This window comes from Canis aureus, chromosome 4, assembly GCF_053574225.1.
Source record: "Canis aureus isolate CA01 chromosome 4, VMU_Caureus_v.1.0, whole genome shotgun sequence".
NCBI classification, from domain to species: Eukaryota; Metazoa; Chordata; class Mammalia; order Carnivora; family Canidae; genus Canis; species Canis aureus.
The window spans coordinates 28,943,703-28,969,587 of NC_135614.1; the positions used below are offsets into that span (position 1 = coordinate 28,943,703).

The following is a 25,885-nucleotide window of genomic DNA, read 5'->3' on the forward strand; positions in this document are numbered from 1 at the left end:
AAAGATTATAGTTTGAAACAAGACTATAATAGTCCATACATTCATTCAATAAATTTCTCCAAGGTTCTTTTGAGATAGGCACTATGCTAGTTTGGGGGACACAAAATTCAATCAAACATGGTTCCTGTTCTTCGGTCCTTTTCCATGTAGTAGAAGAGCCTACCTAGATTTTAATTTCTGGAAGCATATATATGCAACAGTGCGTTGCTTCAAAAATCTACCGAAGAACCGTAGGCATGTTGTTTAATCTCTCTGGACCTCAGCCTCCTCGTGTATAAAATGCAAAGAATATCCACCTCCTCAGATTGTTGAGAGGAATAAATGAGTTAGTCAATGCTAACTGTTCTGTTAGTCGCTGGCACATGGAGAATGCTGTGTCATTTTAGCTATTACGATCATTAGTAGTCAAATACAGATAAGAAACCAAGGGCTCTGGAAAAGGTGGCCTCTGCCAAACTTTTGAGGTGGATTATGAGTCATGAGTAAAATCTGTCAGAGACAGAAGGCAGGATAATATACTGAAGCAGAGGGATAAGTGTGGGCAGAAACGTGGAGGCAAGAGAGCACACAGTGCATCCTGGGAATGGAGGGAGGGGCCTCCATATGACGGAAGACTAAGTAGACTGTAGGATCAGCAAGAAATGGGGTCAGACAGAGACTGCAAATGTACCTTGGTGGTAGCATGTCTAGGCTTCATCTTATCCTACAGAAGCTTAAATGCAGGAGAATAAGGCCATGACCTTTCATAGGAAGTCAACCCCGGTAATGATGCGGAGAAGGAATCAGAAGCAGGAGCACATGGGGGCGGGGGCAAAGAGGTTAATTAGTCAAATTAAATTCCAAAGGAATAAAGGTCACCTATGGAGATAATAAGATAAAAACTGTTGCTGCAGTGCAAAGCATCCTAAGATCCTGGAAAATGCCCCTTCTTCAGGGGAGGATGCTATCAGGTGTCCTGAGGGAAAGGGGTTTTACCCCCAGTCTTACTATGGCAGGCACCTAACCACGTGGCTACGTCTCCTTCTGTGGCCCTCCCCGCCATTACAGTCTGTGTCACAGGGCATGTGTCTCTTCATTTTTGGAAAGGACCTACCCTATTAAGAAGCCATTCTCTCAGCTTCTTTGGAGAGCAGTCTCTGAATTAGGCTTCAAATCTATATACACTGGACGGATTTCAGTACCTTGAATGCAGGAAGGCACGTGAACATCCTAGACCCTTGTCAAAGATTCTAGACAAATTACATGTGAGCACACCTAGGCAAGAGTTACAGCTAACATCTCTTCTGCCTTCACCTCCTCTGCTCATTGTCTAAAGACCTTGGTTAGCGATACCACCACGCATCCTACCCCACTGTCTTCTAAATGTTCTATCAAACCCTTTGTGCATCTAGGCTTCTAGGAGCATCATGATCCAGTCTTTCTTTAGAGACCTAAATTCCCTCAGATCTCAGACGGCTGCTGAGAACATGAGGGTTGAGGGGTGCGGCTTTCTTTCAGTTGGAGTCAAGACAGCAAGAGGGAGAGAGCCATGTGTGAGCATGTGCTCTCCCTTTAGAAGTTATTAAGTGTGGTGCTTTGTTAGCCCAACTTTCAAGGACAAATGTGGTGGGACGTTGTACCCTCAGCCGATGAGGCAGACACAGAACTGGTCTGCTTGTATACTGTTGTGACCCTGTGGCCCTACTTCCTTGGTGGGTTCTCATTTGTTCCAAGTGCATTCCAGTTGGAAGCCAGGACCAGAGTACAAATGCTGACCTGGGGGGACGTGAGCCCTCTGCACTGGGGACTTGAGAAGAAGAAAACATGATGAGCTGAACTCAAGGCAGAAGGCCCGACTGGGACCGTCTAAAGTGACTGCTGCTGCGTAATTAGCAGACACTCAAGGAAATGGGCAGCTCAGCAGGAAGGCATCTTTGTGGGGCAGCTGCAGCCGCAGGGACAGATTCCAAAGAAGACTGTAATAGGTCTTAACTAAAGCTAAGATAAAAGGTCCCACCTAGGGGTCTGTTGCCTCTGAAGAACGGAGGAAGGAGTAAGTATGTCTTGTCTGGGAAGAGGGTGAATGTTTCTCAGCTACCTAATGCCTCTCCTTTTCTCTCCCAGCTGAGTAAAAAGATGATTACCCAACACAAGCTGTTCTCCCCCTACTGCCGCCCCAGTAGGTAAAAAAACATACACACACCCAACTCCACAAAATGGTGACAGCATCAAGCAGCATCAGGGAGTCATCACCTCTGCCCCATTACTCTCCCTGTTGTCTATCAGACAGAAACCGAATGGGAATTTGCAAGAGCTCAGGGTGCCTGTTCACGTCCCCGCCGTCTTTCCTAGCGACTCAGGAAGTTGATCTGCTTCACCTGCTCCTTTCAAGGTCTGGGCTTCCGCCAAGAACAGGGATGACTGTGTGCACCTCCGTATGTATGCATCTGGGTGCGATTTCAGATGAGCATCAGAGTGAGAGTAACTTTTTCAGTAGGTAGCACATTTACAGTGTGATCAACAGAACTGACCAAGGCTCTGGAGGATGCTTGTATTTGGAGAAGCTAAAAAAAGAAAACATGATTTTTTTAAAAAAACCCACACATACAGTATTTACAAGTAGTTTGCTGAATAACAGTTGGTTTTTAGTGGATTTTAAACCTCGGTCTAAGTCATTCTGAAATTAATGCCATTTTAAAAATTGATTCAATGTGACCTTGTGTAAATTCGGGGGTATGTTTTTCCATTTGTTCATTTCTCTTCTAAAAAATTAGTTTTTCACAAGGGAGTTTCTTAGCGCTGATGGGAGATAACTATCTTCTGATCGGGAAGGAAAATGATAAATCCCAAATGATAGGATGTCCTCAAACAATACAGAAAATAGGGGGCTTCTAAAAATGGGCAAAACCCTAAAAAAGGTCCACACCTGAGTACAGTGTTGTGGTGAAGTCAATTTCCTGGTTTCGACAATGTGCTGTGGCTATGTAACATGCTACTGTATGTTGGAATAAGGGTATGCAGAAACTCTGCATTGTTTCTGCAACTTCTTGAGAACCTTAAACCATTTCAAAATAAAGTTATAAAAACAAAACAATCAGTTACTTTGCCTGCTTGGTGTTACTTTAGTCAGGTGTCAGGTTAGTAGCCCATCAGTGGTGATTACGAGCCTCCAAAAAATATATGAACGGATTTCTTTAAAAAATATTTATTTGGCACGTTACACGCACAGTACCATGTCCAATCCAAAAAAGATATAAAAGAGGCATAAGGTAGACTGGAAGTATCAATCAATATTAACTCTCTTCCTCCCTTCTCAGAGGAACACTAATTGAAGCAGAGATGTCGTTTATTAACTTTGCAAATTATCATAGACAATCTCTCAAGATAGAATGAACTGTCAATAAGTATAGGTCATTAATGTGATAAGGAAGCTCCTAGAATTCACCCATAGAATTCATTCACATAAGCAGATGTCAGGTAACAAGCTGTATTGAATAATGCTACTGATGTTATAATAATCATGTAACATAAAGCTGGTCCCAGACAAAGCTACTCTTTATCTTGATTTTTCCACTTCTTTCCTTTCCTAGAGCTCAGCGCTGGCCTTACTTAAGGAGCCCGTAACTGATACCAGCTTAGTTAAGGTACAAGGGGATACTAAAAATTACTCAGATTTTTAAAGACAACCAAAAAGACTTCAAGAACGAATTTATAATTACAGATTTTCAGATAAGTCACAAGTAAGAAAGAGATATTTGGGGTATAGGGGTCTTTGCAGCACGCCCAAATCACCCAACAGTTAGCCATCCACTCTACCTACTACGATAATGCTTGTTCATGGCAATTCTATTGAAATAAAGTCAAGATCAAAATGAAGCAGTAAAGCTGGATCCTTAGAATGCCAAAGACTTCATAAGGAACATGTCCACTGCTTTATCTTTCCGAGAAGCTTCCTCTACTAGGAACAAAAGAAAATTGGAGAAATGTGCAAAGAATAAAATCTCCTGAAACTGAAGCCTCATAAATGAAAACCCGGGAAGAGCCACTTCAATCCTTCCTGAAATAGAAGATGTGGCACTGCTGTTAACCTAACACTGTTATTACCTGCAGTGGTTTGGGTTTATAAGGAGTCAGGAACCTCCGCCTTTCTCAAGCTGTTTAAAGGATAAACAAGTAGATCAGCTTGCCCTGGAAACGCATGAGTTATCAAACCTCTTCCCCAAAGAGCTGGGAAAATCCTACTATGCACAAGGATCCTATCCTAACTGCAATAATTCTTTTAGGAATTTCTTAACCAGGAGAAGACAGAGACTCACAGAATGACTCACTGGCATCTGTAAGAATGAACACCAGCTAAGGAAGAACAGACTGCTGAACTCACTCTCCTGGTTCACATCCATGCTATTCCCTTGAAAACTCCTCTTCATCCACCTTTGAACACTCAGATCAGTAGTCACTGCCTCCAGGAAGACTTCCCTGATCCTCCCTTCACCTGGAGGTAACTAAGCCCTTTCCTGGGTTTTCCCTCTCTTTATGAGTGCTTCTCTTGTGGTACCTATCATTCATGCAGTTGTCATTTATCTGTTTGTTCACCCCCTTCTCATCCTGGCTAGAGTGTGAGCTCCCTAACGGGACAGGCTTTGTTTGTTATGTCTGTGTTTCCATTAACACCATGTCTGTGCAAGAGGTCCTCAACAGATGTTTAGGGAAGAGAAGTAAAATACAAGGATGGAGAGAAGAAATGGAAGGATCCGGGGAAAACTGACTACTAATCCACAGCATCAAGAGGAGGTGCCAAGCCTACTAGAGAAATCCCATCTTCTGACATGACTTTAAATGGCCCCAAGATCCTGTATGGATTGAAAACTTAAATCGTATGACAATTATATCAGCTACAATAATCCTACAATCCTTAAAGGGTGCAGTGTCTTCAATGGACTGATATACAGACACCTCCTGTGTCCCAGGACAGTTACAGGTTATCTCACCTAGATGTGATTCTCACCCAGGAGAAGATTCGAAGCCTTAAATGGGGATGGTCTTGGAGATAGCAAGATTCACCACTCAGTGAAACCAGCTGATCTATAAGCCGTGAAAAGCCAAAGCCCCTAGAGGGTTGTGAGAGATTTTGAATCATGTAAGAGAAAAATTCCCACTAGGGCATTTGATTTCTCTGTGTCATTAGACATCACAAAAATAAATGCTTAAAGCCAATTAAAATTCATTTCTCTTAAACTAATGGATGTGTTATCTTTTTTTCTTTATATGAGGATGTAGATGATGATTCAGATGATTAGTCTCCATTCATCTCTCTTTTCTTCAAATGGTAGATGTTTGTGCTATAGATCAGAAAGCTTGGTCCCAACACGACATGAAGCATAGTAGCAGCATAAACTAAAACTCTAGAGATTTCTGCCAGTCAGATGTTAGGAAGTAAACTCAGCTCTCTCCTGCTGGTCTACTTCTCCAGAAAACAACCCGAAAAATCAACTGTTGAAGTAACAATGGAAAGAAACAAATTAAAGGGTCCTCATAAAAACACAGGGGGCAGGAGTTGAGATGAACATCTGAACCTAAAAGTTCTGCTTATCAACAGACTAATCTTACTGTTTAGGAATCAACATGCTCCATTGTTCAAGTAATCTGAAAATAATATATTCTAACTTTCAAAAGCTACAGTAATGTTTAATGCAATCTTACATCAGTGAAGATGGGTCCTAGCACAGTTTTCACCCCATGCTGTACATGTGATGAAGGTTCTATTTGAGATCATCTCTGAACCAGGCATTTAAATCAGCTAACACTGACTTTCCTTTAATTTGTCCTCTCAAATCAGCACATATTTTGATGGACAGCTCCTTATAGTCATCATTCTCCCTAAATATTAAGTGGATTAAAAAAAATCAGCATTATTTTCTAAAATGGTATGAAATTGTAATAATTTTCTAAGTTGCCACGAGCTTCTGAAACACCATGCTCGGTGTAAGCAATTCTAAAAAGATGATCTGCAGTTCTGTGTGAGCTAACTAATAGTAGAGAAGCAAAGATATGATAATATTTGTTTATTATGAGTAGCAACGAATTTGTTGGCATCAAAACACCACTTCTGCTCAGATGAAACTATGAACAACATGATACCATAGTGTGAACAGAGAAAAGACAAAGCCGTTTGGTGGACCCATTTACTAAGGAGCCAGTTTCGCCAAAAGGAGGGAGAACACTAGTTAAATTTAGAGCGTAACAAGAATCCCATCAAATATAAAATACCTTTCCTCAGCTAAATAATTATCTATTGGTGCTAACGCAATAAATTAGAACAACATCATCACTGAAACTGGAAAAAAAATAATTTAAAATTGTCGCTGTGTCCTAACCTGCTGAATACTTAGAGTTCTTAGAATTATCAACCTGACATTGACTTCATTGTTTTTCAACTTAGTAGAGGTGTTTTAAAATTCCTGGAGCGGAGTTGTGATGTTTAAATAAGTTAAAATATGACAAATGCTCAGACGCGGTTGCTGGCACCTAGTAAAGCCTCATTAACTGCTACCTGCTGCTGCCATTGTTCAAAGTAATGCCACAGACCAAGCTTCTGTCTGCTCTTGGGTAGGTCTCCCTGCAAATTAGACCTCTTTTGCTTCTTTTTTTTTTTTTTAAAGATTTTATTTATTTATTCATGAGAGACAGAGAAAGAGAGAGAGAGAGAGAGAGAGAGACTGGCAGGGGGAGAGACAGAGACACAGGTAGAGGGAGAGGGCGCTGTGGGAAGCCCAATGTGGGACTCAATCCCAGGACCCCCAGGATCACGACCTGAACCAAAGGCAGACACTCAACGGCTGAGCCAGCCAGGCACCTGCCTCCTTTGCTTCTAAAGAAGTCTCCTTTACTGCACATTGCTCTCTTTCTTGCCCACCAAGCTCCAACCACACTCCCCTTCTTTCTGTTCCTCCAAAGCCCCCAGTTTTTGTCCATTTCTACTGGAAGCTCCATGAAAGCAGAAAACTTATGTGTCTTGTTTATTGCTTCACCAGAGCCTAACCTGGTGCCTGAGACATGCATGGTAGGTACTCAGGAAGCTTTGCTAAATGAATTTAAAAACAAATGGAGGATCAAGGGAAGGAACAAAAGCAAACAAGGAATTCATATGCTGTTTCTCTTGCCAGACCATGATCATTAGCACGAGGTTGCTTCCACGTCAGTCCCTACCTATGTATGGCTTCTGTACCCACGTCAAGGGATTTTTCATCTCTCTCTCCAACAGGAGTCTCTTGATAACTTAATATTCTATAATAAATGCACCTGGGAGGATGTTTAACATATAACTTTTGATTTACCACATACTTCCAATCTTACTTGAAGGCAAAACAGAACATTTTCTTGTCAATTGCTTTTCTAGGTCGTTTGAATAAGAAACTGGCAGCCTGTTCCGTGTTAATCCAAAGATCTTCTTACTATGTATATTAATAAAGGAATACCCCTAAATAAATTTGAGCCCGCCTATGCAAATCTCCCACACTCCAAGTGTGCTACAATGAGGAAATTGTCCAAGACTCCATATATATTGGCATACAACAGGACGTATAATTTTGGAGTTAAGAAAAAGTGCCCTGGATTCAGACCAGGGGCTTACATTCTGATCTCAGTTAGTAACCATATGACCTTGACAAGTTATTTAAACTTTCTGAAGTTTAAAAAACACAGTAGAGCTACTGAGTAGAATAATAAGGTAAGTTTATAAAGGGCTTATCGTTGCACATAGTAAGTTCTCAATAAATAAAGAAACCGCTTATGGGCCTAGAGAAAGCAAACCAGAACTGAAGTCAGGATCCCTTAATAATAGCTATCTAAGCCAGCACCTGACCTCATGACCATCTGATAAATACTGAATGAATGGCTGTTTCATTGGCCACATGGCGGCCTTCCCCTCCCATCTTTGCTGGTAACCATTCAAGCTGTGTGGTGCTCCGTACATTTATGAGGTGCATTTTGTAGACTCTCTTTCCTTGAGCTTCTTCTAGCCAGGATTACATGCATACCATGGATGCTTAAACGGGGAAGCACCTCTGTAGGACTGATGCCAGTTCCAGCTCATGCCTGTATACATCAGTACGTTCCACTTCCATCTTTGCATTGGCATTTCTGTTTAAAAGGGCAAGCCAGGGATGACCAGCTCTGGGCTAAGAACCTGGAATGCAGATTATAGCAGCTCAGCAAGTTGACTTGTTTGTGTAAACTGCTTATGCTTCTTTCACTCTCATTTAGAAAACAGCTCTGGCTGCACATCTTCTGCTTTACATGCTCCAAGTTTCTGACAAGGGAAGTGGAGAGCGAGATGCAATGCCATTGCAAACCTGCTGATAAGCATCGGCTTAACCTTACTTGATCTGGTGGATTTGGGGAGATGAGGAAAGAGATATTTGGGCTACAGAGCTCCAGCCCAACTCCTCTCTTAGTTCCAAATTCCCCACATAACTCCACCACCCTACCTTAGGTGCCCTCTCCCATAGCTCAGGGTTCCCCACAATAGGCATTGACCCTCCACGCAGGAATGAATGTCCAGTGTAACAGAGCAAAAATGAAACACAGTCCGGGAGCTATGGAGAAACCGCAGGACAGGTGCCTTTGTTTAGATTTAAGGTTCTTTAGCTTCCATCTCAGAGGCTTCCACAAACTCACCGGCGAAGGCATTAACATGCCTTCATTATATCTTATTTTATTTTACTTTAATTATTATTTTATTTTTTAGCATTATAATTAAGGGCTTTTAAAAAATATTTTATTGGGGATCCCTGGGTAGCTCAACGGTTTAGCGCCTGCCTTTGGCCCAGGGTGCGATCCTGGAGTCCCACGTCGGGCTCCCGGCATGGAGCCTGCTTCTCCCTCCTCCTGTGTCTCTGCCTCTCTCTCTCTCTCTCTCTCTCTCTCTCTCTATGTCTATCATAAATAAATAAATAAGTAAATAAATAAATAAATCTTTTTAAAAAAATATTTTATTTAAATTCAATTTGCCTACACTTTAGATTTAAAAGCACACTTTTCCTCATTTGTTTATTGTGGCTGTGCGCTTTGTTCATTTTTAATGTACAGGAAAAAGCTAACCAAGTACATTGAACCTCCAACCTGACCCTCAATAGCATAGAGACTTATTTTTATAGCTGTGTTAAGTACTCACCCCAGCCATTATGTGTACTTTTGAAGTAATCCTCATCCTGTCAACTGCTGTAGGATCCTGGGGCAGATGCTGAGCAATTCTGGTGCTCAGTGGTTACTCAGCCAAGCCCAGTGGGTAATTTTCCCTAAGTATATATACGCTTAAATGGCACCTACCAATTATATCTCTTTGTAAGAGCGCAAATGCGGCGGGCCCACTCTCCCAGATGCATGCATGGTCCCACCTCCCCAGAGTGCTCTCTGCCTCTCCTCTCCAGAAGCCCTAGGGTAGCCCTTCTCTGAGGCATAGACGAGCTGAGAAAACTGATTGGGGTGCAATAACCACTGGTCTCTCCTCTGGCTCTGTGACCTGCGTCAGAGAAAACCTGTTCCCAGACAAGACCACCCCTCTGGGATATCTCCATAGAAACAACTGGTCCCTGTGATACAACCTCAAGTTTTTGTAGGCACTCCAATTACCCTCCAACCAAGGGCAATGTGCATGAGGAACCATGACGAGGATGGTACTTATTTGCTGCTCCGAATAGTGAGTTTCTCTCCTATTATGTTTTGGTCTCACAAATGTAGTCTCGAATGTGACAGGTGGTCAGTCCTAAAGTTCTAGCTTCAGGTAACAACCTCAGAAGGAGTTTGGGGAACTAAACTAAGGGTAATGGACAGAAAAAAATCAGAGTGGGTCAGATAAGGACTAAAGTTTATTTTTTTATTTTTTCTTAAAGAATTTAATTTTTTAAAGTTTTTTTTTAATTTTTATTTATTTATGATAGTCACACACACACACAGAGAGAGGCAGAGACATAGGCAGAGGGAGAAGCAGGCTCCATGCACTGGGAGCCTGACGTGGGATTCGATCCCGGGTCTCCAGGATCGCGCCCTGGGCCAAAGGCAGGTGCTAAACCGCTGCACCACCCAGGGATCCCAAGGACTAAAGTTTAAATAATAAATATGAATTCTCTTAGCACTGATTCTATGCTCCACCTTAAGTGATACTATATTTTTCTTTTGAGAGAGAGAGAAAGAGACAGCACGAGCAGGAGGGGCAGAAAAAGAGAGGATCTCAAGCAGGCTCCACACCCAGTGTGGATTCCATCCCATGACCCTGCAATCACAACCTGAGCTGAAGAGAGTTGGATGCTTAACTAACGACTGCACCACCCAGGTACACCAATACTGTACTATTTTTAATTACTAAATGTCTAACTTGTTCTCTTTCTCCCCTCTCCTGGCTGTCCCTTTGCTCCTCCCTCTCCCCTCTTCTTCCTTCTCCCTCTCAGCTTCTCTCCCTCCCTCTCCCATCAGTATCTCTTGCTCTTTGCTCACTCTTTCTCTCTCCTCTTCTTTATTCAGGAAATAGGGGCACCTCCTCTTCCAGACATAACAACAGTGCATCAGTATTCTTGACTTCAACGACCTCAATTCCTACCACCACTCTGTTGGAGAGAAAAATGACAGGAAACTTCCAGATCTCCTGCCAAGATCCTTAAAGATCTGCCCCGATCACATCATTCCTTTCACTTGCTAATTGGTTCCATAAAGCCTTCCCCCTTTCTTGTTTCCTATTCTTGTTTTCAGGGCGATTGCCAACGTATGCACAGTTCTGGATTTTATTTTAAGTAATTCGTAGTTGACTATCGTTTATTTGTGCAATTGGTATAATTAAATGTAATTACATAATTTGGTGAAAGACTGAGTAATCACATAATTAGAATGTGCAATAATAACTGTTGAAATCCCATTGTTATGACGTGCAATGATACAATTATGATGTGTAACAATGTGGTATAATTCGCAGGGTACCCTGCAAAGAGGAAGAACAGCTTTAGTCCTGCATGTGGGAAATGCAGCTAAGGTTGAAGACCTGGAAAGTAGTTGTCAGTATCGAGGCTTGGAATTCTTATTCATCGTCATCTCATTAATCTAACCCTCCATGCCTATGCTCTGTGTTAATCTGAGGCTGCAGCAGAGCTAGCATGAAGAAAGTACTTGTGAGAGCAGAGACACCCACATCTTGAAGGACCAGGTCATCAAAACAATCATCCTTAAAACAAAGCAGAAGAATGGGGGCGCCTTGGTGGCACGGTCAGTTCTGCACCTGACTCTTGGTTTTGACTCAGGTCCTGATCTCAGGTCCTGATCTCAGCCCCGCATCAGGCTCCACACTCTCTCTGCCCCTCCTGTCCATTCTCTCTCTCTCTCTCTAATGAATAAATACATTTTTAAAAAGAACATAAAGCAGAAGCTTCAAGGGACCAACTTGAATCTCTGACACTTTCATTCCCATACGTCAATTTTAAGTTCAAAATTGTAATCGGGACATAAGAACCCCACACTCAATTAGAAGTGAAGCTAATGATCATGGATGGGGCCCCAGCTCCCAGTTCACAGTCTTCCCCATCCTCTCCAGCTCCTATCATCTTTATAATTACGACATTGATGAACCATGGGAATGCTGGACTCTTGGTTCCTTGCTCTGCTAACTGTCCATGACCTACACCCCCTCTGCACGCCCCCCACCCACCTCCATGGTCATGCTCTGGACCTGGTCAGCAGCAGCAGCAGCAGCTACAAAGCACCCGCTGTCGCCACCTCAGATCCCCAGTCCTTCACCCACAGCCTCTCACTCTGTGGGCTCACCTGCTCAGGAGCTCCCCTCTGGCATCTTTCTTCAGCCTCCAGGAAACCTCCAAATTGTCAACTACATTGCCAACCACCCCGCCAGGCATTTGCTCCATGCCCTGCCTCATGACTGGGCTGTCCAGCCTGATTCCCCCAGCCCAGCATTATCACCACCCTCCGCCCCTTCCCCAAGATGGGCTGGACTCTTCCTCTGTTCCAACCAGCCCCCGTGGGGCTAAAACCCCTGGATAAAACCACACAACTGAAATGACTGTTTTTACTATAAATTCATGATCTCACACTGCAAACTGACACTCAGCACTGACTGGCCAGCTGCTCCTTTTCTTCAATTGGTTTGCTTTCCAATTCCCCAAGGCCACTATTTCATAGTTTCCCTTCTCTGGCCTCCCGTGCCTTTCTGTGCATCATCGTGCTCCACCCACGGCCTCGCTTCATATTGTCATTAGAAAGAAGACTACATGAGATCAGATCAAGTTTGACCATATTCCCTGCCCGCAGCCCTCCAAACCTGTGTTTGCATGTATGCACCCCCCACCCCTCCACCCCCTGTGCCTCCTCATTCCCAGGAGCCAGGTTCCCTCATTCCCCAAAAGGGCATGCCCTCCATGGATGCTCTATCAGCTCTGGCCTGCCTCTGCGCTCTTGCCATCTCTCCCCCACCACTGGAGTGCTGGCATCAAAATAAACACTTGCTCAGCCATCTCCCATTATTATACAAAACAAAAACATTCCTTGATCTCACATCCCACTCAGACATTTGACTCTTCTTATTTTCATAGCCAGCCAAATTTCCAGAAAAGCTCCTTCTCTCAGTCTACCTCCCTCTGACCTCCCCCCTCACTTGCTAATTCTGCACTTAGCAAGGACACCAGCAATGCCCATGTAGCAAACTCCACACGGGACTCTGGGCCCTTGGCCTCCCTGATGTGCATTTGGCAGTGGACTATCTCATCCGCCCCGAAACACACTCCTCCCCAGGCTCCCGCCATCCCAACCCTGCAGGTGATGTGCTCTTTGTTTCCCATCCAGGTTGTTCCTGCTTTACCCAGCCTCTACAGGGGGGTGCTCCTCCCTCCCGCACCCCACCTCCCCCGCCAACCCCAGCCACATTCTTCTCTTTCTCCTAAGTGATGCAATACATTCCCATGAGTTCAAACTCATCTTTATATTTTCTGAAAGTATAACTCCAGCCCAGACTTTCTTCCCAGTTCTGGGCTCTCACATCTAACTTCCTATTCCATGTCTCACAGACTTCTCAATTTTAACGCATCCATGAGATCCTAATTTCTCAACAGACAACTTACCCTCCAATGCAGCCCTTTCCTTCTCAGTAAATGGCAGCACCCTTAAGTTGTTAATCAAGTGAAACACCTACAAGGTCCCATGATTCCTCCTTTTCCTTCACTCTACATCTAGCCCATCAGTGAGACCCACCCAAAATATCTTTCTCATTAACTCCTCTGCTTTACCACCCATTCAGTCAAGCCACCACCATCTTTGGCCTGTTGTTCTCTCTTGTCTTCAGAGCATGATTACAGATTAAAATTGACTTTTAATATTCATCTGTTTTAATTTGCTTTTTTTTTTTTTTTGCCTGTCTCCCCTACTAGATTATAAGCATCCCCTGATTACGTTTACTGGCTCACTGATTTACAGCCTCCAGCACTGATCAGATAATTAAGTTTCCATTGAATGAATAGATGAATGGCCACAGTGTTTGCATCTGCAAGCTGCGGAGTCACCACCTCATAGTAAACTCATAAAGATCACTATAAAAGCTGGGGACAAAACAGAGTTCATAATAAAAGAAGCTAAAAGTTATTTCGAATGTTAAGCAGAGAGCACACCACAGACTGACTTGCGATTCCCCAAAATTCCCATGTTGAAGCTGATGGTATTTGGATGGGGGCTTTGGGAGATAATTAGGTTTCGATGAGGTCATGTAAGTGGGGTTGTCATGATGGGATCAGTGCCCTTATAAGAACAGACACAAGACAGTTTGCCATGAGAAGGTCTGCAAGCCAAAAAGAGGGCTCTCACTAGAAGCCCATGTTGGCACCTTGATCTTGGACTTCCCAGCCTCCAGAAATATCAGAAATAAATGTGCGTTAAGCCACCCAGTATAAGGTATTTTGCTATGGCAGCCCATGCTGATGAAAACATCAGGTGACCCCGTAATTCCATTACTAGGTATGCACTCAAAAGAAATAAAAGCATACATCCACACAAAATCCTATACACAAATGTTCACAGAAATATTACCCATAATTGACAAAATGTAGAATCAACCTAAATGTCCATCAACAGATGAATGGAGAAACAGACTTTGGCATATCCATGCAGTGGAATATTATCTGGAATATTATCTGGAGTGGAATACTAATACATGGTACAACATGGATGAACCTTGGAAATATTATACTAAGTGAAAGAAGTGAGTCACAAAAGGCCATGTATTCTAAGATTCTGTTTATGTGAAATATCCATCATAGGCCAATCCATAAGAAAGAAAGTAGATTAGTGGTTGCCTAGGGTTGTGAGGATTGAGGGCAGGAAGTGGGGATGAGTGATGATGGATACACAGTTTCTCTTGGAGGACTTGAAAGTGTTCTAGAGCCAGATTGTGGTGATGGTTGCACAATTCTGTGACTATACTGAAAACCACTGAACCATTTAAATTGGTAAATTTTAAGGTATATGAGATACATCTCAATAAAGCTGTTAATATGAACAAAACAATAGAAGACGACAGAGAAGGAAGACAAGGAAGAAGAGAAGAAAAAAGAGATAGGGGAAGAAGTTATATATTACACATGTAATGTCTGACAGGCTCACCTTCAAAAATATAAAGACCCCATTTTATTGAACTTAAGTTGTCATCTCTAAGATGGACCACTGTTTTTTGTAGCATCAAGAAGGGAAACAAACTTCGTGAATTATAGCCTTAAGAAGCCATCAGTTTTAAAGACACTTCTTGCTTTTGGAAATGTTGAAATACCGTTTTAATTTTTGTATCTGAAAATGGAATATGGTACCTTTTGTACGGTCTAAGCATCAGCCTCCTCATGCCTTCTAAATAGGAATTACTTCTTTGAAGGAATTTCTTTAACTGTGAACTCACTTATTAAAAAAAAAAAAAAAAAAGGAACTAGCATTTACCAAATGAGTACCATAAGGTGGATACTGGCTTTGCACACACCATTCATTTAGTTGTCAACAATTGTCTTTCAAGGGAAGCATAATGCTCCCATTTTACAGACAAGGAAATGGGCAGAAAGTCAGTGAGCAGCAGAGCCAGGACTCTAAGCCATGTCTCCCATTCCACCACATTAGAGGAGAAAACCTCGTGAGCAGAGGCCTTTGTTATGGGCTTTTTCAATGAGCCCGATTTGTTTCCTGTACCAGCTACAGAGATGTATATGCCAGATCCATCCTATCATCCCCCACCATCTCGTGATCACTTCCTCCCAACATCAACTGGTACCTATTAAAGGAATGGGCATTATGATCCATTTGTGGAAAACGTTTTGGGGACCACCCCTGAGCTCCCTACCTTCGACTCAATATGTGAGTTTGCTGTGAAGTCTCCAAGAACTGCAAGACTGAAAATGCAGAGATCCTTAAAGATGACACAGACAGAAAAAAAATGGAAAATGAAAGACACTGAAGGGAAAAAAAAAAAAAACGGTAGGAAGTGCAGGTGCACCTCAATTTGTGCTGCAAATGTTTTCCTGAAAATTATGTGTAGATCAAATTGATTTATAAACTAAATCCTATTGTAAATTCAACCAGAACACTGTGATGAAAGCTTGCAGCGGAATCTTTTATAATGAGAAAACTCCTTTTGTGCTGAGAGCAGTCAATTCCCAGTCTCTGTTTTGAATTCAGTTTTTTTTTTCTTTTCAAGTGGGACCAACCTATATATACACAACCCCCTTGGACCTTTGGTGGGCAGGAACGTCAGGAGACTAAAAGATTGTTTAAAGCCTTTAAAAATGTGCCCAGATTCAGGACACTTAGTGGCTCAGTGGTGGAACATCTGCCTTTGGCTCAGGTTGTGATGCTGGGGTCCTGGGATCAAGTCCCACATAGGGCTTCCACGAAGAGCCTGCCTATGCCTCTGCCTCTGTGTGTCCCTCATGAATAAATAAAATCTTTTAAAAAATTGCCCAGATTCTACCCTATGTATAATAGTCATTTCCATAATGCTTTAAATATATATATTTCAAACCCATAGGAGAGCTAGAAGATGCTTCCTAGAAGAAGCTAGAGGATGCTTCCTAGAAGAGATGAGGAAGTATAAGCTCAGGAATGGAATTCTAGGACCACCATTGTCAGGGGGGAGCAGAAGGCTTAGTGGAGCTGAGTATTTCCCTCTGAGTCCCCAAGAGAAAGTCTCCTTCTCTCTTGACAGCTGAGGGGGCTTGCCCCGTTGCCAGAGGACACCTCTGGCCTCCTTGCACATACAAAGTAGGTAGCTCCTTGGCTTCTTCTACAGCCAAAAGTTGCAAAATGGCCACCCACATGTTTTGTTTTGTTTTTTAATTAGAAGGGTTACCTTAAAACAAAACATGGATTTCCAGAATCACTTGAATAAATAGAAGATCTGAAAGACCTGCTCCATGTTCCCACTGGGGTATAATTCATTAGAGTTGGCCTACAGACAGGTCCCCCCAGGCCCCACTGCCCCTTGCTGCATTCCGTCCAGCCTGACTCCTGTGGGCATTTTCACATGAAGCCCTGAAGGAGACCCTGCAGGGGGGTCTAAGCCCCACCACACAGTTGGACTGCTTCAGCCCAGAAACAATTCCACTTCATGCAATCCCACAAATCACCCATAAATATCCATGACTTCAAGAAGGTCCTTTCTCTACTGTAGGGTCAGTTTTCAACATTTATGAGACTATTTCTTTTTCCTTTTTAAAAAAAGGTATTAAATTTTTTTTCATCTCAAGCTCTTTCATATCCTCTGCACTCAAAGTGCCCACTTGCCTGGTTCACCTCATCTCGGGACAATCAGTACTCTGTATCACTGCCGTCCCCTGAATCAGCCCTGGAGTCACGCCTCCAGAGCTTTTACTTCACAGACATACTTAATAAATTAATTTTACCCTTTTAGCCCACAAGGCCTAGAGAGAGGCCTTGATTTCTTTTCGCTTCCCATCAGCATAAGACAATCTTGATGCAATTCGTCTAAGAAGAGCCTAATACATTCATTTCTTCGAAGCACTATTAGCAGTAAAGCTGGCACCAGAAACTTAATATACAAAGGCACATGCACACAGGTTCACTGTGCTTGAATGGGAGAAGGACAAATCCTAAACCCAGGCAGGCCTGGCACCTTGGGTACCACGAAGTGTGTTGTTCTGGGCCTTATACACGTTGACACTACCTGAAGCTACATAGGATATGGCAGGTAAAGAGCAGCATTTTTAAAGCTTCTACCCCTATAAGGTTTCTCAGTAACCCCAATCTATGTGGGAACTGCCAAGATCCCCCAGGTCTGTTTCCTGTCATTGGAGCTACGATCCACTGCTGCCAAACACTGGCGGAACAGGCATGATCTACCTCACACTCTTTTAAGTACACTCGCTGCTTTATCTCATTATCCTCATGACAACCCCATATTTTCAGCTCCATTCTACAAGTGGGACACCTGAAGCTCAGAATGTAAATAACTGTAATAACTCTCCCTGAAGGCACTGTTCTAATCCCCTAAACATGGCAGGTACTTCGACACCAAAACTGTGCTTTAATTTAAGCACTTGCTCAAGGTCACCCTACTGCTCCGGACCAGAGCTGAGAGTATACCTGGCATGCTCAGAATCTAGAGCCTGAGGAGTAGCCATGTGCTCTGGGGCCTCTACATCACCGGGGAGCCCAGTATCTCCAAAGACTGCCCAACAGGGCCTGAGATGGATGCTCTACCTTCCTCAGGGGTAAGCTGGGAAAAATGTTTCATCGTATTTATTTCTGAAACTTCAGGAGATTAAAAATGTCTAGCAGAGGAGATAAGCCCTATGAAGGAATTCTGGTCACTCCTGTGCTTATAAAGTGGTCTCAAGGGATCTTCCCCAAACACAAAGAATAAGAGCTTATATCAGAGGGATCCTTCTTGGGTTTGAAATTCTATCTAGTTTTTTAATAGAAAAATCCCCAAGCTCTTGGATCTAACCCTCCCTACCCACTTAGCCATGTATCCCAGTTTCCTTCCAGAAGTCTACCTAAGGACAGGGACTCCTGGGTGGCTTAGTCTGTCGAGCATCTGACTCTTGATTTTGGCTCAGGTCATGATCTCAGGGTCATCGAGCTCCGTGTCAGACTCCATGCTCAGTGCAGACTCTGCTTGAGATTCTCTCCCTCTCCCTCTGCCCCTCCTGATGCTCCTCCCCCTTCTCTCTCATTCTCTCTCTTATCTTAAATAAATACATAGATAGATAGATAGATGATAGATAGATAATAAAATCTTTTTAAAAATTCTACCTGAAGACATAAATGACCTTATGAGGCTACCTGCTTTTTCTTTTCATAGAAACTGGAGCTTCTGCTGCCCAGAGAAGTCTCTAAGAGCCACTGATCTGGCCACCAGCATGAGTGTCTTACTAATAATGGCCCCAGGGAGCTCAATAAAATTGTCAATCACTCACCTCCACTGATCTTAATGGAGAGTGGATAGGTAGAAGGTTTATAAATCAGGATGAGTCATTTGGTTCACCAAGGGAAAAGATAAATAAACCAACACTCCAATTAATTTTAACCTGAAAAGAAAATGCTTGTGAATAGTGCTTCAACCAAGTCCGTAGGGTCTGAACAGCCTTAATTATTCACAATGCAAATTGCTTTTACTGCTTGCTGGATAATTTCTTAATGCCTTCCATCCTGTTTCCTCTTCTCACTCATCTCCTCTCCTCTTCCTGTCCTGATCCCTATTCTTTCTTCCTGAAGAGCTGGAAGGAAATTTCTGGAAATGGCCTCCCCATTACCCAATGTTTTTCTTTAAAAATGTTTAATGAATAATTTTTTACTTTTAATAAATCTTCCCAAGATCCTAATTAGCTTAACCTGGGATCCTGAGACTTCCCTAGGTCTAACTAATCCCCAGGTGGGCTTCAGAGGCCCCATGGACTCCCAGAAATAATATGCAAAATTGTGAAGTTGAGGTATTTCCCAGTTCTCTGCCCACCCAGAGGAACATTTTCCATGAAATTCTCAAGGAGATCTATGTCCCTCACTGCTCTCCAAAAAAAAAAAAAAGAAAAAAAAGAGTATTATGAACTACTCCATACCTGCCTAACCACTGTATCACCTGGACCTTTATGATGCAGAGTGGGAGAGCCTGGATTTTAGAGCCAGACAAATTCAGGTTTGAATTGCAGCTCTGTCACTTACATTCCTTTAGACAAGCATCTTCACTTCCCTGTGCCCCTGTTTCCTCAGGTGTCCCAAGATGATCCTAAAAACAACTTCGTTGCAGCATTATTGGTGATTAAACACATACATGAAAACATGTGGCATTCATCTACAAAAGGGGCAAAATGAAAATCTTCTCTACATGAGAGATAAAAAGGTAAAATCTAGGCTCATCAGTAAGGAACTTGCTGTCCAGTCTTTGGGAGAGGCATCTTAGGCTTTGTTACAGGTGAAGCTCGTGGTTCTACAAAGACAATCAGGTTGGTATGGTCCCTGGAAAATCCACATGAATTAGACAGCAGGAGGATCTTTTTTGAGCATCATATTGAAATATCCAATCTGAATTAAATAACATTAAATTAAAATAAACTTCCAACACTCTGCTTCCCCATCGACTTTACCCACTGCCCCCTACTCCCAAAGTAATATGACAAGCAGGTCTAAATATTTCAATCCGTAAAAGTGGAGCTGCATCACTGTACGGTGACTGACATGACCTGAGGGAGCCTGCACGGCCGGCCACCAGGTCCTGCTGCAATATCCACATCTTCTCTGTCCCAAGAGCAGCCTGGTCCTACCTGGGCTAGTTGGCTGCCCCAGGGTAAATACCAATGGGATGATTCTAGAAGCTTTGGCTACTGGGGCTTCTAGGATAACAGTAATGATTCCAGGAACATCTTGATTAGTTGGCTCCTGTTCTATTGGCCAGATTCCAGATTTCAGGGAGATAGGGAAGGGAAACACTGGGGAAAAGAAGACTCCACTCTGCATTTCTGCTTCCCAAGGCAAAGTTGCCCCAACCCCCAAGAAAAAATAAATAAATAAAAAAAGTTAGCCTAATAAGCCAAGACCAGGTCAGGGATTGGAGCTGATAGCCATTCTCTAGATATCTCATTTTACATTATAAACTGGACTGTAGGGTATCCTACTATAGGATTGCACTGCATTTAAATAATTATGCCACTTCTCTTTAGCTTGAAAAAAACTGTAATTCAGAAGCTGTTTAGAGTGGTCATGGTTTTTCTCATCAGACCATGTTGTAACAAAGAATGTGTTGGTTTTTCAGGTGGCATTGATCCAGCCACTTGCTCATCTTGATCTTCTCAGGTGATCTTTGCCCATCTATACTGTCATCCTTAACATTCTTTACTACCAGCCTCACTCCCCAGTTAGAGAAGCTACTGTCCCTAAAACAAATTTAAAAGAAAGTGCAGGGGCACCTGGGTGGCTCAGTTGGTTAAGCCTCTGCCTTCAGTTCAGGTCATGATCCCAGAGTCCTAGGACTGAGCTCTACATTGGGCTCAGTAAGGAGTCTGCTTCTCCCTCTCCATCCTCTCCCCCAGCTCATGCTCTCTTGCTCGCTCGCTCTTTCTCTCAAATAAACAATAAAATCTTAAAAAAAAAAAAAAAAAAAAAGAAAGCAAAATGAGAACCACAAAGCAGTGGTGGCCTGTTGGGACACCTTCTTAATTGGACTTGCAGACTGGCTGGCAGGAAACCCAGAAAGGAGGATGACTGGACTGATAGCTCTAAGAGCCATTGCCAGGGCTAATGAAGATCACTGGCCCACAAGTCCATTTTCTCAAATGGGGGTATTTTGCCCTTTCTCCTGGTTCTGACTGGTTGTCATGCCCCTTTCTCTTCCTCAGTTCTGGGGGGTAGTCCCCTACCAAGGATAGCTTCTCTAGGCAACAGAGTTTCAAACAGCACAGGTTCAAAGAGGGTGAACTCAGGCCACAAATGTGGTCACCTGTCCAAAGTCATAAGCAACACATGGAGGGAGGTGAAAACCTTCACTGCTGCTGGTTCACTTGCAGAACCAAAGAGCTCAATCAACCAGAGATCTGGGGCAGTGAGGAAGTGTGTGGGAGTCTCCACTACTTGGAATATCGCCTGACATCAGAGAAGTTCCAGAATAGAGCAGTCCCTGAGCAAGCTGACTATGCTCCACCCAGCATGAATCGGATGGCTACAGAAGTGTTGGGAATTTCCCTGCCACGCTTCTGCTATTGGCTTGCTGCTGAAGTTGGGGTATAACGAAAGGGATACTTTACTTTCCCCTGCCTCTGTCTCTCTCCTTTTGCCAAATTTGCTGAATATCTGGGATGTTACAGTTCCAAGGACCCAGACACACCTGGGGTTTAACTGATCTAATTAGCCCTAGATGTGTCTGCTCCCAAAATAGAGAGGTAATTATTCTAATTTCTGCTCTAACCAACAAGGCATGGCCTGGGCCCATGGCTCATAGACCCAAATTGGGAGAGGAGCCACATTCCTTCCGACTGGCTCCTAAAAGGCTTTGTATCCTGCATGACTATAACTTTGAAAGCTGAAGGTCCATCTGAACATGGAGCTGAGCACGTGGATCTATGCGCATATCTTCTCTCCTTTGCAAATAGGTCCCAAGTCCCTGGATCTAAATGGAGCACACTGGTGAACCTGCCTCCACTGCAAAGGTCTGCACACTACAAGAAAGGGCTGTGGGGCAGTTCCAACACTGGAGACCAAGCCCAGAGATCAGGAAAGCAGGGCTGCTTCTCACCGATGTTGAGGACCTGGATGCCTTGAGAAAAGTTCGGACCCAGCTCACGCATCAGTTCCCTAGAACAGCTTTCCCGTAGCCCGTGAAGGTGCGGACCACTCCTTCCCCTCACATCCACCTTGACCTTGACTCATCCCCACCACAGGACCAGTTGAGGGCATCTGTTCCTGGAACTACAGCTCCCAGGATTCAGATCTCAGTGGCATCATCCATTACCTGGGTGACTCTGGGAGAGCTCCTTAGCTTTTGTGAAGCCCAGTCTCCTCATCTATAAAATGAGGATGAGGATAGTTGCAAGGTTCAGAAGAGTTAGTAAGAGGGGAAAGCCTAGAATGTGGACTAGAACATACTAGAACATAGTAAGCACTCAATACACTGGTTGCTGCTGTCGTTACCACTACTACTACTTGTCAGATTCCACGTGAGATGTGAAAGGGGTCTAGAATCTCGAGGGCAGAAAATGTTCTCTGTTTCCATCTCTGGTCCCAATACCCAGCACAAAGCATGATGCATAAGGTTCAATAAATGTTTGATGGATGAATGAATCCGCAGGCAGTGCTGGACTCTTGTACTCAGCTTTGCTAGGCCACGGATGCCCTACTGAGTCCTCTTATGCTGTGTCCCAAGTGACAGGAGATATCATGGGGCATGCCAGGCAGACAGGATCTGAGCAAGGTGAGGACAGACCAGGAGAATGAATGTGGCAGCACTAGAGTTGACTAACTCTATGTTCTTGGGCACATGCATGTCCTCTCAGGCTGCAGTCCATCTGCTGCCATGCCTAAACAGAGGCTGAAACTATGAGGAAGATGGGATTATTACTGCAGGAAAAACAATGTGGGGAGGAGAAGCATGACCCATCTTTCCCACCAGCCCCAGAAGATTCCACCATGACTAGGAAAACCAGCAAGCTCTCAACAGACCTTGCTTCTGAAGTCATGGCGGAAGTCACCTCAAGGATGTGCTGTCGCTCCCAATACCACCGGAAGGGCCAGTTTCTCCCCATGACAGGCCCTGGCCTTGCAGCATCACACTTTGCCTCTCCCTGAATCCATGCAGCAGGAAGTCTGTGACACTCCTGTAGCTGCTCACTGGCGCCTCACAGAGGTGGCCTGGGCTACTGGCCACTGAGTAAGCATCACCGAAGGGGCATTGGTGGCCTTTCTCCGGGGGCCTTAAGAGGAGGCAGGAGCTGGGGGACCTGGCAGGCATCTGAGGATCCATGGAGGCCACAGGTCTAAATACAGGAGAGTAAGAATCCCCTTTAACACTGGAGCTGCTGAGGTCCATCTGCAGCTCAGCACTGTGGGCCCCTCTTGCAGGCTCATCTCACCTGGGCTCTGATGCCCCAGAGCCTGCCCTGGTTATGCTGTGATGCTGCAGGCTCTGCCTCCAGATTCTGGCTCTCAAGGTATCCTCCTGCCAATGCCCTGGGGCATCTCCATGGCCGAGCCCTGTACGACTGCCCGGCAGGAGCCCCCCCACCCCCACTCCCCCAGAATCTAGAGGAGGAAGGGGATCCTGTACAGCCGGAAAAGCCGTGTTCTAACAGGCCTTTGTGACTCTAGACATGACATTTAATCTCTTGTGAAATGCCAAATAATACTGAAAGAGGGAATGCTATTTTTGTGATTTTTCAGGAGGGGTCACGAACTAGTTAGAGTTTGGGAACATGGCCTGGAGGGTGCCTGCCCCTGCTGTGTGTACATATCGCTATTCTATTTATAACTGGCATTAGGCTCCTCACCCTAACAGTTACACATGGAAACAACACAATAAGCCAGCACTAACAGATGCACACACATCCCTCTTCCTCCCTCTGATCTAGAATATTCTGGACCCGCAGCAATAGCTGGAAGAAACTGACCAAATGCATCCCAGAAACAAAGGCCCCCACCCCTCTTTGTCTGCATCGGGGAGACACCCTATCCGACCCATCCCTACCTCCCACTGCACCCCCACCCCTCCCCTCCCGGAGCATGAAATGGCAAGGAGAAGCACCCCTCCACCACCACCACCACAAACATTTGTTAGGGTGATTTGGTGAGGTTCGGCACTGAAAGCAATTTCTTACTCGGAAAATCATTTATCATGGACAGTCTGTCGAAAACAATCTCATTTCAAACCCTTCCCAGGGAAAAAAGAACTGACAACTGGCACTAAGTAATCTACAACACGGCCACTGGGACTCATTTATCTTTCCCTCGCCCAGCCCAGGACTGGATGCTTTCGGAGGGACGAGGAATAAATCATATGGGCTCTAAGGAAGCTTGTTCACCCTGCAAGGAGGGGCTTCAGGTGAAAGGAGGAGCTATGGGCCCGCAGGCCACCGCTCCTGGCTGTGCTGCTGGACATTCGCTGTGGTCTCCACTGGACTAAGCCAATGTCCAAAAAAATAACTTTGGGGTTCTAAGAGAGAGGGATACCTCCCTCACTACAAAATGGGCTCTTTTTGGACTTTCAGTTCATCTTCAAAGCCAGAATCCTCCTTCTTCAGGAGTAACGAAGGAGAGGCTTATTGCTTTTTTATATATATATATATATAATCTGAGTTCCCCTTTACCTGGAGCAATATTTCCTTTGCCAGACCATAGCATGGAGTTTATGGCATATTAGATAATTATTCTGTGCATGCCGTTTCCACTGACGTCAACGCCCTGGAAACAGCCAGAATATCAAGCAATTTGAGGTCCGCAGAGAAAAGCAGAAGACGGAAAAATTTCCCTGTGAAGTTCCGGGCATTTTTTTGCAATTAGTTACAGATAGGAAAAGCGATCAATCAACGTCCCTCAATGGGGTGTCTGGCTAATCCAGGTTCTGGTTCTGAGGTTCACCAGGCCCCAGAAGATGCCTGTGAACTCCATACTTCCATCATTCTAAGGCTTTGGCCTGTCAGTGACTTAGTTGGAAGGTACTGCCAAATGCAAATTATGGCATAAATGCTCTACTTCCTGGGAACCAAATTAAAACAGAACCACCTTCAGAGATGGGTAGCTCCTTCCAGTTCTCGGAAAGATTTACATTACAGATACTTATACTTCATAATTATAACAATTTTGATTCTGAAATAAATCACTAGTGTTGGTACGTGTGATGTTTTAGTCTCAAACTGTCCCCAAAATAGCTTTCATTTTGCTGTCATTATCAGGGGGTCTGAAATCCTGACTTTGAAAGAAATAATATATGATTTTGCCCAAGAAAAACACAGGGGTTAAAGTTAAAGGTATGGATTCAAATCCTCCTTCGGCCACCTCCCAGCCGTTACCTTAAGTAAGACACTTTCAACACCCTGTGTGTTGGTTTCCTCACCTGTTAGTGGGGATGGCACAGGTACACACCTTATCAATCGTTGGGAGGATCCAGTGACGTGATCCTTACAAGGGGCTTAGCACAATGCCTGTCACAGAGTAAGTACTTAATTCAAATTCTTTTTTTTTTTTTTTTAATTAAATTCTCAGCCAGAAGTGAATTAGGGAGTGGCTCAACCAGGCAGTTTCCTGGGTGTCAATCTATAAGGTGCTCAAGGGATCACTGGAAAAGTAATAGGATGGAAAAATGGGATTTTTTCAGAGAGTAGTTATAACATGTGAGCCAAAAGAATATTTGGAAAAGCTACTTGTGGGGAGGTGAGACCCTGCAAGGACAAATTTGAAGAGCAGAGGGTCTCTGAACTGCTAAAGCAGCTGGCGAGGGCCTCTGAGGCACCCTAACATCATTTATTCCTCCTCTTCTTTCTCTTCACCTGTAAAAGCTCAGTCTCTCCACTAACTATTTAATAAATATGTAAAGAACACTGATTTGAAGGGATACAAAATTAGTTGCCTGCTAGGGCGTCTCCTTGGTCCACCATTTTCTGAGCTAACTGGTCACTGGGCCCAAACACTTGCTGCTTTTCCCATTCTCTCTCATTATTTCACCATCTCTAGGGATCAGAAATTCTCACAGTGACCCCTCCTTAGTCACATCCCATGGGACAAGTCCAAACCCCTTACTATCACTGGGGCCAAACCCCAAGAGAAGAGTGGCCATCAGGGCTTACTGAGTGAGGACCTACAGTGCTTAGGACCAAGAAAACAACAGTCCACCATGAAAAATGCACCCCTAGGACATAACAGTGGGTGTTACTTGGGAGATGTGGCTGAACCT

General features: G+C 44.0%; 1 protein-coding gene and 1 long non-coding RNA gene across 27 annotated transcripts in view; both read right to left on the reverse strand.

Moving 5' to 3' along the window:
• KCNMA1 (potassium calcium-activated channel subfamily M alpha 1) overlaps nt 1–25,885 on the reverse strand; it is a 717,266-nt gene that overhangs the window by 311,899 nt on the left and 379,482 nt on the right. The window lies entirely within an intron of this gene.
• LOC144312415 (uncharacterized) lies at nt 54–19,236 on the reverse strand. The gene is made up of 3 exons (XR_013377876.1): nt 19,074–19,236; nt 18,435–18,545; nt 54–2,543 (listed from the first exon to the last, which is right to left on the reverse strand). It is a non-coding gene; the product is annotated as an uncharacterized LOC144312415 (long non-coding RNA).